The 13,258-nt window shown below is 38.7% G+C and overlaps 1 protein-coding gene across 2 annotated transcripts in view; it reads right to left on the bottom strand.

Moving 5' to 3' along the window:
• Positions 1–13,258, bottom strand: part of AGBL4 (AGBL carboxypeptidase 4) — a gene marked incomplete at both ends in the record, with an annotated part of 1,559,236 nt that overhangs the window by 1,545,751 nt on the left and 227 nt on the right. The gene's annotated exons all lie outside the window — the stretch shown is intronic.

Raw genomic sequence — 13,258 nt, 5'->3', positions numbered from 1 at the left:
TAAGATTTTATTTATTTATTTATTTGTCAAAGAGAGAGAGAGAGAGCACAAGCAAGCAGAGTGGCAGGCAGAGGCAGAGAGAGAAGCAGGCTCCCTGCTGAGCAAGCAGTCCGATGCAGGACTTGATCCAAGGACTCTGGGATCATGACCTGAGCCAAAGGCAGCAGCTTAACTAACTGAGCCACCCAGGCATCCTGAGGAAACTCTTTATCTCTCCTATTCTGAATGATAGCTTTTCTGGATAGAGCATTCTTGGCTGCAGATTTTTTCTTTCAGCACTTTCAATATATCATGCCAAAGTTTCTGGCCTATAAAAGTTTCTGACAAAAAAAAAAAAAAAAGCCGATAGCCTTATGTTTTCCTTGTATGTAAATTTTGTCTTGCTGCTTTTAAAATTCTCTCTTTATCACTACTTTTTGCCATTTTAATTACTATGTGCCTTGGTGTGGATCTCCTTGGTCTGCTTTTATTGGTGGCTCTCTGTACCTCCTGGATCTGAATTTCTGTTTCTTTCCCCAGATTTGTTAAGTTTTCAACTATTATATCTTCAAATAAATTTTCTGCCCCTTTACTCTCTTCTCTTTTGGAGATCCCTATAATGCAAGTGTTATTATGCTTGATGGCATCGCTCAGTTCTGAGTCTATTTTTACTTTTCTTATTTTTTTCTCTCTCCTGTTGAGCTTGATTGCTTTCTAGTACTCTCTCCTCTAAGTCACTGATCCATCCTTTTGCTTCCTCTAGTCTATTATCTATTCCACCTAGTGTCATTTTTAATTTCAGTTATTGAGTTCTTCATCTCTGATGGGTTCTTTTTTATGCTTTCTATCTCTTTGTTAAGGGTCTCATTGAACTCCTCCACTCTTTTCTCAAATCCAGTAAGTACCTTTATGACTGCTAATTTAAATTCTCTATCAAGCACATTACTTATCTCCATTTGGTTTAGGTCTCTTCCTGTGATTTTGACCTGTTCTTTCATTTGGGACATATTGCTCTGTCTCTTCATTTTGTCTAACTCTCTGTGTCTGTTTCTATGTGTTAGGAAAGTCAGACATGTCTCCTGCTTGAAAGTAGGGGCCTTAGGAAGAGGTCCTGTGATGCGCTGCAATGCAATATCCCGTTTATCAAAACTTGGTGCTCACTGTGGTCTCCTAAGTCTACTGCATGCACCCTCCTATTGTGGCTGAGCTATGTCTGCCTTTGCTCCAGTCATCTGCAATGACTCTCTTTGCCTTTTGTGAACAGGGTTTGATCCCTGTGTTTTTAGTGGATCCCTGTGCTGTTAGTGAGGCCACCTTCAGCTTGAGCCAAATCAAACCAGGCATTTGCAAGATGCAGTAGCACTGAACTATAGGTCACTTTCCCTGTGTTGTTCCCTGAGAAGCTTTCACTAGCAGGTATGGCCTATACTCAGACCAAATGTCTTTCTCCCAACCCACTGCAGGGGCCACAGTCAGACTTGTGTCTGTGGTTATCTTCCCCTCTCCCCAGGGCAAGAGTCACTTTGCAGTGGTGCCAGCCCATTTTGGGGCTCTTACACATTGCCAGGCTTGTGGCACCACTCTGGATGGGCTCTAGCCAAGGGCATGTTGAAGGGAGCAGGTCTACAGGAGAATACAATAGTGCTGGCACACTACTGCCAGCATGGTCTGTACTACCAGTCTGTTGTAGGAGGGGACCTGCAGCCACTGGGGACCTAGGTAGGCAAGGTTGGAGGTGGTAATGCACATGGTGTTTGTGAGGTTTGTATGGGTCTTCTATGGGAGGAGATCTGGAACCAACGCCTGGCTTGAGTGGACGTTCTGCAGAATTCAGGGGCAGGGCATGCCATTAGCAAGTCAGATAGCAAATGATGGTGCCATATTGGTTCCCTAGGTGTCCGTGTCTAGTCCAGAAGACGGGGAGGGAAATGGCATCCACCAGTTCCTTTGTTCCTAGTGATTCCTGCCCCTCAGCTCATGCTCTGAGATTATTTAATGACTCTCTCTCCCATATACCCCATGCATTATTTTTCAAATTGCTGCTTCTATGCTGTATGTATCTCTAAAGGGCCATATGTTCTGCTATCTCTTTAAGGGTGGGGACTAAGTTTCCTCAGCCCTCCTGGCTCTCCCAAAGCTGAGCCCACGGGCTTTTTAAAGTTCCAGGTGATGACCCCACAGTTATAAAAATTCATGAAATTTGGCCCCTCTGGTTTTTGAAGCCAAATGTTATGGGGATTCATCTTCCCCATGCAGGTTCTCCATCCCTGGGCTATGGTCTGAGGTTCTGTTTCTTTCCCCTCCCTGCATCTGCAGCATCCTTCCCTTCTTTCCTCCTATAGTCCATTTAGCTCCAAATCCCGTCTCTACCCTTCCAACCTTCTTCACTTAGACTCTTCTCAACACTTAACTCTGGGGAGTCTGCTCTGCCAGCCTTCGGGTTCTTTTCTAGGTTATTTACATTCATATGCATGTTATCTAGTTGTATCCATGGGATGAGGTGATCTTAGGGTCCTCCTACTCTGCCATCTTCTCCAGAAGTCTCCCAAATGAGGTTTTAAATGAGCTTGCTCCATTCCCAATATATTAAATGTGTTTAAGTCCTATTCAACTAGGACACTTTGTTTGTGAAATGTCAAAAGTTCTCCACTTTCCCCTTCATTTGTGTTAACATTCTCAGCTTCCAATAGCCTAAGTTCAAATATTTAAACCTAAAATTTTTGGATTAAAAATGTTTCCACTCATTTAGTACACAAATATTTATTGAATGCCTACCATAGCAAGCATATGCTAATTGCTATTTTAGTCCCTACTATTCAGCACGAATTTACTCAATAAGTGCATAGAGATGCCTAAGATGAGAAACTTCATTAACCCCATACTTCTCATTACTGAATTACAGTAATCATAAATAAATGTGAATTTTTTGTTTCATGTTTGTCTGAAAATTAAGATATATATTACCTATTCCTCAATAACTCAATAACAAAAGAAAATTTTGAGTTATTTTAAGGTCTACTATGTGCCATCCCCTCCCATTAGTAAAGGCATTCATTTTATATTCAGGTTAAATAAACCCAGGAGGCAGAGTGGAGTAGTCTCACCAGTATGGACATAGAGCCAGACAGACCTGGGTTATAGTTCAAGTTCTATTACTTAAGGGTTGTGCAGTCTTAGCTTCACCACTTAATATTTCTGAACCCCAATTTTCTCATATGTAAAACTGAGATAATTATATCCCTTGCAGTAATTCTGTGAATATTAAATAAGATAAATGTAAAGTGCCTTTTGTCATTTGCATATGACAAAACAATGGCTTACTGAATGAACTTTGCTTTTTTTTTAAGATTTTATTTATTTATTTGAGAGAGAGAGAGCATAAGCAGGGAGGGGCAGAGGGAAAGGGAGAAAGAATCTGAAGTAGACCCCGCACTGAGTGCAGAGTCCAGTGCAGGGCTCGATCCCACAATCGCACAATCATGACGTGAGTCAATACAAAGAGTCAGATGTTCAACCAACTGAGCCACCCAAAATCCCCACTAAGGTTGCTTTTAAAGGCCATTCCTATAACACCTGGTTATTTACCTCTCTCCATTTTAGGGCAGTATATTATTTACTGAATGGGAATCAGGAAATTTAGGTTACACTTCTGGTTCCCCTCTTCCCTAGTCGTGGGACCCTGGTTAAGTCACTTAACTTCTAACATTCAATATAAAGATAAAAATTCACACTTCCCTTACCATATGTTCTAATCTTATACATGTCTTTTCTATTTAGGAGAGCAAAAATGGAAAGAATCTGGGCTTTAGAATCAGAAATACCTGGTTTCTAGCCACATAAAAGCCTGAACTAATCACTTAATCTCTCTTAAATACATCTATACAAACCTGGAGTCTTATTTTAGGTCTATTGTGATGCAAAATGAGAAAGTAAACTACTAAGAAGCTAAAAGTATAAGATAAACTGATGACCAAATAATTTAGGAACCAGCATTTGCTTTGGACCTGCTCTAGCACAGATGTTATTAGGTCAACCAAAGTATTACTACTTTGAAGATTTCAAATTCTTAAATGTAACCTCTATTACTAACTGAAATGCAATCCTCTATTATTAACAAATAGAAGATTTCTTAACCTGGGTTTCTAGGATGGACATTACCTCATAAAATTACTTTCAAATTTTCATGTGATTGCACACAGCACGCATTTTCATGAGAAATAATTCATTGTCTTTTCATAATATACCCAAAGAGATCTATCATCCCAGAAATATTTAAGAACCAATAGAAGGAAAAAAAATAAGAGGAAATACAGTCTTTAGCTCTGTTAATAGATGAGAATACTAGCAATGTTTGGAATAAGCTTCATTTTCTCACCACACAACTTTCCTAGGTGTATGTTGCTCTCTCTGCCCTCCGTTCCTCCTCTCTATTCCCAGTTCTGCTGCTTACAACCTTCACCGGGCTAATTTCTTATTATTCAGTACTCAATTCATGCACCCTTCCAATAAGTAGCTTTACTGAACTACTCTTACCACCACTCCCAGGCTGTCAGAGAACCATTCTCTAGCCTCAGAATTCTGTGTACAACTCTCTTTATTGACTGGATGGTAATTTTCTAACTCTACTCTTCCTCCACTATGATGGAAGCTCCTTGAAGGCAGGGACTTTGTCTAATACATCTCTGAATTTCCAAAGTAGGACACAATGCATGGTACATAATAAGTATTCAATACATATTTTTAAAGGCTTTTTGGGGGGAGAGAGAGAGACCTGTGTGCGTGACTGGGTGTGGGGGAAGTGGGGCGGCAGTGGGAAAAGGAGAGAGAATCTTAAGCAGGCTGCACACCCAGTGCAGAGCCCGATGCAGGACTCAATTTCACAAGCCAAGATCATGATCTAAGCAAAATCAAGAGTCAGATTCTTAATTGAGTGAGCCACCCAGGCACCTCTCAACACATATTTTTAAATGAATAATTCTAAAAATGAATAACACAGTCCACAACATAGTGATTTCTTTCACAAAGCCATGACACAGAGATTAATATATTACAATTAGTGACGCCTAAAATTCCTGAAAAAATGCAGCAAACTATAATTAATGGCAGATTATTTTTCCCATTTCTTCCACCAAAACTCAGAGATTTTGCTCTGTAACATTGCTGAAAGTCGTTACATATGAATTTCCAATTCAATATAAAGGCTTTTAATCCTAGGGGCACCTGGGTGGCTCAGTTGGCTAAGCATCACTCTTTGGCTCAGGTCATGATCCTAGGTCCTGGGACTGAGCCCTGCATCAGGTTCTCTGCTCAATGGAGAGCCTGGTTCTCCCTCTTCCTCTGCCTGCCACTCTGCTACTTATGCTCTTACTCTTTCTTTCTCTCTCTCTCTCTCTGTCAAAGAGTAAATAAAATCTTTTTTAAAAAAAGTTTTTAATCCTATGTAAAATTCTAGGGGCCTTTTTATGTTTGATTGTTTTGTTTTCCTTCAGTTGACATGCAAGTACATTATTCTGAAAAACCTGTTTAGAGACTCAAATAATCACAATCAATAGTTCTCAAAAATATATGACAAATAAAATCATCTTTCTTAGAAATTGCAAAAAAAGAAATTTCTTTTATGAGTCTCATTAAATAAATACAAAATATAAAAATTATCATATTCCCATATGGTGAGTAACACATCAATGAATTATTGCAAGCTTTCACACTTACATTAACATCTTTTTTTTTTTTATTTCTTTTCAGCGTAACAGTATTCATTGTTTTTGCACCACACCCAGCGCTCCATGCAATACATGCCCTCCTTAATACCCACCACCTGGCTCCCCCAACCTCCCACCCCCCCGCCCCTTCAAAACCCTCGGGTTGTTTTTCAGAGTCCATAGTCTCTCATGGTTCACCTCCCCTTCCAATTTCCCTCAACTCCCTTCTCCTCTCCAACTCCCCATGTCCAACACGTTATTTGTTATGCTCCACAAATAAGTGAAACCAATAACATCTTATAATCAGAAAAATCAAATTCAGCTAAGGATGAAACTTTTTCTTAAATCAATGCTAAAATTAATACCTTCCCATTGCTGAAATTTAACAATTAATAAAAAATATTCTAACACCCATATAAGACTGTGCTGTTCTTCATTCCTCAACTTCATAAAATCCCTCTATGAAAAACACATAGCAAGTATCATTCTCAATGGGGAAAAGCTGACAGCCTCCCCTTTGAGATCAAGAACAGGACAAGGATGCCCACTCTCGCCACTGTTGTTCAACATAGTACTAGAAGTCCTAGCAGCAGCAATCAGAAAACAAAAAGAAATAAAAGGTGTTCATATTGGCAAAGAAGTCAAACTCTCTCTCTTCACAGATGACATGATACTTTATATGGAAAACCCAAAAGACGCCACCCCCAAACTACTAGAACTCATACTGCAATTCAGTAATGTGGCAGGATACAAAACCAATGCACAGAAATCAGTTGCTTTCTTATACACTAACAATGAAAATACAGAAAGGGAAATTAGAGAATCGATTCCATTTACTATAGCGCCAAGAACCGTAAGATACCTGGGAATAAACCTAACCAAAGAGGTAAAGGATCTGTATTTGAGGAACTACAGAACACTCATGAAAGAAACTGAAGAAGACACAAAAAGATGGAAAAGCATTCCATGCTCATGGATGGGAAGAATAAACATTGTCACAATGTCTATACTGCCCAGAGCAATCTATACTTTCAATGCCATCCCAATCAAAATTCACTGGCATTTTTCAAAGTGCTGGAACAAACAATCCTAAAGTTTGTATGGAACCAGAAAAGACCCCGAATTGCTCAGAAAATGTTGAAAAAGAAAAACAAAACCAGGGGCATCACGTTGCCTGATTTCAAACTTTACTACAAAGCTGTGATCACCAAGACAGCATGGTACTGGCACAAAAACAGACACATAGACCGGTGGAACAGACTAGACAGCCCAGATATGGACCCACAACAATATGGTCAAATAATCTTCGACAAAGCAATAAAAAACACACAGTGGAAAAAAGACAGTGTCTTCAATAAATGGTGCTGGGAAAATTGGACAGCTATGTATAGAAGAATGAAACTTGACCATTCTCTTACACCATACACAAAGACAAACTCAAAATGGATATAAGACCTCAACGTGAGGCAGGAATCTATCAAAATCCTAGAGGAGAACATAGGCAGTAACCTCTTCGACATCGGCCACAGCAACTTCTTTCAAGACATGTCTCCAAAGGCAAAGGAAACAAAAGCGAAAATGAACTGCTGGGACCTCATCAAGATCAAAAGCTTCTGCACAGCAAAGGAAACAGTTAATAAAACAAAGAGGCAACCCACGGAATGGGAGAAGATATTCGCAAATGACACTACAGACAAAGGGCTGTTATCCAAGATCTATAAAGAACTCCTCAAACTCAACACACACAAAACAGATAATCACATCCATAAATGGGCAGAAGACATGAACAGACACTTCTCCAAAGAAGACATGCAAACGGCTAACAGACACATGAAAAAAATGTTCATCATCATTAGCCCTCGCGGAGATTCAAATCAAAACCACATTGAGATACCACCTTACACCAGTCAGAATGGCCAAAATTAACAAGATAGTAAACAAGTGTTACCCTCTTACACTGTTGGTGGGAATGCAAGTTGGTGCAGCCACTTTGGAAAACAGTGTGGAGATTCCTTAAGAAATTAAAAACAAAGGAGGGCACATCTTGCGTGGATCACTGGGTGTGGTGCATAAACAATGAACTTTGGAACACTGAAAAAAAATTTTAATTTAATTTAATTTAATTTAATTTTAAAAAGAAATTAAAAATAGAGCTACCCTATGACCCTGCAATTGCACTACTAGGTAATTAACCCAAAAATACAGATGTAGTGAAAAGAAGGGCCATCTGTACCCCAATGTTCATAGCACCAATGGTCACAATCGCCAAACTGTGGAGTCAAAATGCCCTTCAACAGACGAATGGATTAAGAAGATATGGTCCATATATACAATGGAATATTATGCCTCCGATCATCAGAAAGAATGAATACCCAACTTTTGTACCAACATGGACAGGACTGGAGGAGATTATGCTGAGTGAAATAAGTCAAGCTGAGAGAGTCAGTTATCATATGGTTTCACGTACTTGTGGAGCATAAGGAATAACATGGAGAACATTATGAGAAGGAAAGGAAAAGTGAATTGGGGGAAATCGGAGTAGGGAGATGAACCATGAGAGACTGTGGACTCTGAGAAACAAACTGAGGGTTTTGGAGGGGTGAGGGGAGTGGGTTAGGTTAGGTGAGCCTGGTGGTGGGTATTAAGGAGGGTATTAATATTTATTGCATGGAGCACTGGGTGTGGTGCATAAACAATGAATTTTGGAACACTGAAAAACTAAAATTAAATTTAAAAGAAAAAAGGAAGTACCCCAGTGCCTGAGGGGGGTGGGGGGGAAGACTGTGCTGTTCTTAAATGACCTGAAAACAAAGCTGTGACTTTCTTAAAAATATGTATGCAAAATACTGACATCAATCTGACTTCTTAATACATACAGTTCTCTGGTATCTTTCATTGAAAGAGACACTGAGCCATGATACTTGAAACTGAAGTTAAATGCAACATTCAGAGCTCCTTAGAAGAAACAAGCATATAAGCATCAGGGAAACAAAAGGTGTTTTCTGTCCCAAACTAAAGGTATTTTCTGTCCCAATACTGTACTTTTTAGATCTTTAATAAAGCTATACTTACTGATGTTACAGAATATAAGTAACAAAAAAATTTAAGTTTCAAAAATATTTCTAAAAAGGGAAAAAATTATGTAAATCCATATTCCCTTTCCACAATTCCAAAATCCGTCAATCTCTAAAAACCAAATGTTTGGTGCCAAAACTAATTTGTGGGCAAAACTTAACCTAAATTGACATGAAGCTATTTATAAGTTTTATTCATTCAGTGTGGATGTGCTATTAATGTTGTTTGATTACAAGGTAATTTCCCATACCCCATGGAGATATTATGTAATCAACAGTTCATATGCTGTATTACTTTTCCACAATCCCAAAAAAAAAATCCAAACTCTGAAATATATTTGCACTCAAGGCTGCAAATAAGGAACTGTAGCCCTGGATTTCCTCTTCTCCAAAAGGTGAATTTATTAGTAAGCCTTTAGGGAAAGACGTACACACACAGGTATATACACTCACACACATACATATACTAATTAAGCTATCATTTCTTTGGGGATAGGACGGTGTAAGACATTATGCACTTTCCAAACCTGTCTCTAATTCTTACCTGAAAAGTAGATGTTACTATCCCCAATTTGCAAACAGAGTTAACTACTTTGCCCGGCTACTAACAGAAGATAGAAAAGATTCTTCTTGTCTCTAAGGCTTTTTAAATTTTCAAGATTCTGTCTATAGATGATTTCACATACCATGAAGTTATTTTTTTTTTTAAAGACTCAATTTCACAAAGAAAGTGATCAAGGTAGAGGCCATTTTAAAAGACTGCATCATTCTAAAATTTCTGGTCAGTATGGACTTGCACAAAAGTAACAAACTTGACAATACAGGAAAGCAATTTAACCCAGTAACTCAAATGAAAGCTTTCATTTATGAAAATTGGTAAAGAAGGAGAAGAAACAGGGCAATCTAGCCTAAGACTAATACTGCTACATTTAATTAACTATAAGGTTTCTTTTTTTATTATTATTCATAGTCAAATTGTTGGAGAAGAAGAAAAATTCTAACATTCTTGTCCTCATTTTTTTTCTTGTCCTCATTTTAAGGTACATTACTTAAAGTTTAAAGAAACTCCTTTTTGCAAACCTGACCTTCTTAGAGAGCTATCTGCATGCTTGAAAAAAAAAAAGTTAACTGTTCCTTCACACTTTTAAGAAATTTACTCTGTTCAGGTAACAATTCCTTGCTTTCCTTTCTTCTGATAGCAAATAAATTAAACCAATGGGGGGAAAAAAACAGAATGTCTTAAATTCACCACTGTATGTTTAAAGCTTCCTTTTATATGTAAAGTATAGGTAATGCATCTTAATTTTTTATATTCGAGGTTTTTTTATATGTAAAGTATAGGTAATGCATCTTAATTTTTTATATTCAAGCTTCAGGGGAACTAAGTAAATAGCATTTATTGGGCACTTCATATATATTATCTCTAGTATGCACAATTATCCTGTAAATACCATCCCCATTTTAAAGATGAGGGAACTTTAGAACAGAAAATTTGAGTCTAAAGTCCTCATCTAATAAGGTACAGAAACAGGCTTTAAACAAAGATCTGAATCCCAGTTCTTTCCACATCACCTTGCTAACATATGCTTACCTTAGAATAACATTTCCTATGGGGCAAGAATTTTCATCCTGGCTATTTGTTCAATATGTAGTATGTTGCAATACTAACAGAAAACCAAATAATGAATCTGGATAATGCTAAAATGGGCCCCAAAATCCTACAATCTTACACTTACTTGCAGTTATTGAGCAAGTTGCTTAACTTCTCTGTGCCAAAACTTCTTCAAATAGTAGAGATAATACTTAAGAATGTAGTTACGATGCTGAAGTAGATTAAAACGTAGAATGCACTTGGCACAGTATCTGGCATATAATAAACATTCCATAAACATTAGTTATTCCCTACTAACATGAGAAATCACTAGAAGGACATGTTTTATACCAGGCGACTCCAGCCAGCAGTATCTGGACATCTAACCCAGAAACAGTCAATCCTACACTGACTTGCAATCTATGTATGACATGATCTGGTGGGAAAGATTATGTATGCCAATCAGTTTTTCTCTCTTGCGAATCTAAATTAAGAAACAAAGACTGCACCCACTAATAGTGATTCAGAAGTTAAATGGTTTGGCTTCTACCTTCACCCATTTTCTTTCATCAATGTTACCAACAATGCTAAATATGTTGCTAAATCTAGTTTTTCAGTCATCCTTTTAATATCATTTGGTAGCATTTAATCTGTTCAAAACCATTCTCCTCATTCTCTTTGGAAAGCACTAAAATATTGAAGGTATGCAACACTTAATCCCAAGCCTCTGCTCCCCACACTCTACTCTTCCTCTAGGCAATTTCATCTACACTTACGACTTCAGTAATTATCTCCACGTTGGCTCAGACTTCTCTTATACATTCAACTGCATTGTCAATCCCTCCACTTACTTGGATGGTTAAATGATAGCCCAGACTCCATATGTCCAAAACCAAACATGATTCCCCTCTCAAACATAACCAAGATCCCTTCCAGTGCTCCTTATCTCCATAAGTGCAGCACCAATTATCCAGATGCACAAATTAGAAAATTAGAAGTATGCCCTGATACCTCCTTTTCCTTCATTTCCATCTTTCACTAAATCCTATTAATTTTATCTCTTAAATATTTCTCAACTTCTTCTCTCCATCTCCATTGCCACCTTCTAAAAGGTCCACCTGTATCCACTCTTGTACCTTTTGTACTTTCCACACTAGCCAGTTATATTTTTCATGATTTTAATCACGTCATGCTCCTTAAAAGCCCTCGATGGCTTCCTATTATTCCTAAGATTTCTGATCAAAATTCGTATCATAGTATACAAGGCCTACAAGATCTGTTTCAGTTTCTTTTCTCCTCCTATTGCCCTACATGCAGCCATATTTGTCTCCTTTCATTTCCTTAAACACATCATGTTTCCTCCTACCTTATGGTCTTTGCACATGGTTTCCCTCTGCCTTGACCACTCTTCGTCCTTCTCTTCATTTATTCAATATATCTCAGCTGAAGTATCACTTCCTCAGAGAAAGTTTCTTGAACCCATAGACTTTATCAGGTCATTCAGTTATTCACTTAATAAATATTTAATAATAACCTACTGTATACCATGTATGGTTCTAAACATGTGGGATTGTTAAACGTAACAAAGAACCTTGGCTTTCATGGAGCCTATATTCTAATGGAAGAAAATAAGCAGGAAGGAATAAAAATAATAAATGAATTGTACAATATGTATAAATGCAGTAAGTCTAGGGGGGATGGGGGGAGGGGGGGAAAAAGAACAAGAACAAGGTAAGAGAATCACAAGCAGAGAGTTTCCAGTACCTAACTTGGCACCTAACATGTAGCTGGCACCAATAAATATTTGTTGAGTGGATGAATGACTTAGAAAATGTTATGGGGAACTTAAACTATAAAAAGAATAGAGGAACTACTTGGTGGAAGAAACAGAGATGCCATGGAAGAAAGAGAAATCATGCAGGTCTTGAGAGGTAACAATCTCTTGAATTATTCTCAACAGCTTTATTTGGCTTCTAGTTCCAGTCACTATATGGTCTTAACATAACCACTGTCCCCCTTTCCCACCACCAAAGGCTTAATAATTCAAGTGAGTCACTCTTTTAACGAAAATACCTAATCAGGACACATATACAAGTCTGTGTATATCACTTCCATCACTTACCAACAGACATATCCCCAAAGCCACTGCTTTGCTACACACACAGATATCACTTGTCTTAAAGCTTCAGTTCTTTAGTCCCAGCCCCTTTCAATACAAACTCCCTCAATACACAAGACTGTGAAAATCCTAGCTCTCTTCTATGACCATGTAAGACACTTAGGTCACTACTCTCCAAGCCCAGTCAAACTCACAATGGGGTCCCCTCAGGAATAGGACCGTGGGACCGCCTTCCGAATAGTCTTCCTGCACCTTGAAGACTATCTTCCACCCACAGATATGTGGATATACACTCCGTTGTGATTCTGAATGACCTTCAAGAGCACTGATCCCATATACACTCAAACTCAGGTTCCAGCATCGTTTGGAAAGGTTCTTAAGGACTGAGGCTCTGGGTGTCCCCTCAAGCCTCTTGTCTTTATAGGACCCACAGGAGGATCTGTATAGTTTCTATTTGTTCAGGGGTGACCCTAAGGTACCATACTTCCCCCAAAACACATATACTCGGTGTATACACCCCTTCCGTGGCACTACCTGATATTAAAGTAACAGTCCCCCCACATACACCTGCCTCCGCATTATAAGAGACCCTCTCCACCAAACCATGCTCCTTTAGGGAGCCCTCATGCTTCCACAGGACTGTGTACCCCCTACTCCTTCGATCAGCCTCATTACAGGTGCCCCCTCAGTACTGGAGTCCTGTGTTTTCCCTGGAGTCCCAGCCCTTTTGGGGCCCACGCTCACTTAGAAGTGTGCACAGTCCCGCATACACCTCTGCCGCCGCCGCCAGGAC

Source organism: Martes martes, assembly GCF_963455335.1.
Source record: "Martes martes genome assembly, chromosome: 4".
Taxonomy (NCBI): domain Eukaryota; kingdom Metazoa; phylum Chordata; class Mammalia; order Carnivora; family Mustelidae; genus Martes; species Martes martes.
The sequence above is the reverse complement of the archived record's forward strand: the minus strand, read 5'-3'. Positions and strand labels throughout refer to the sequence as shown.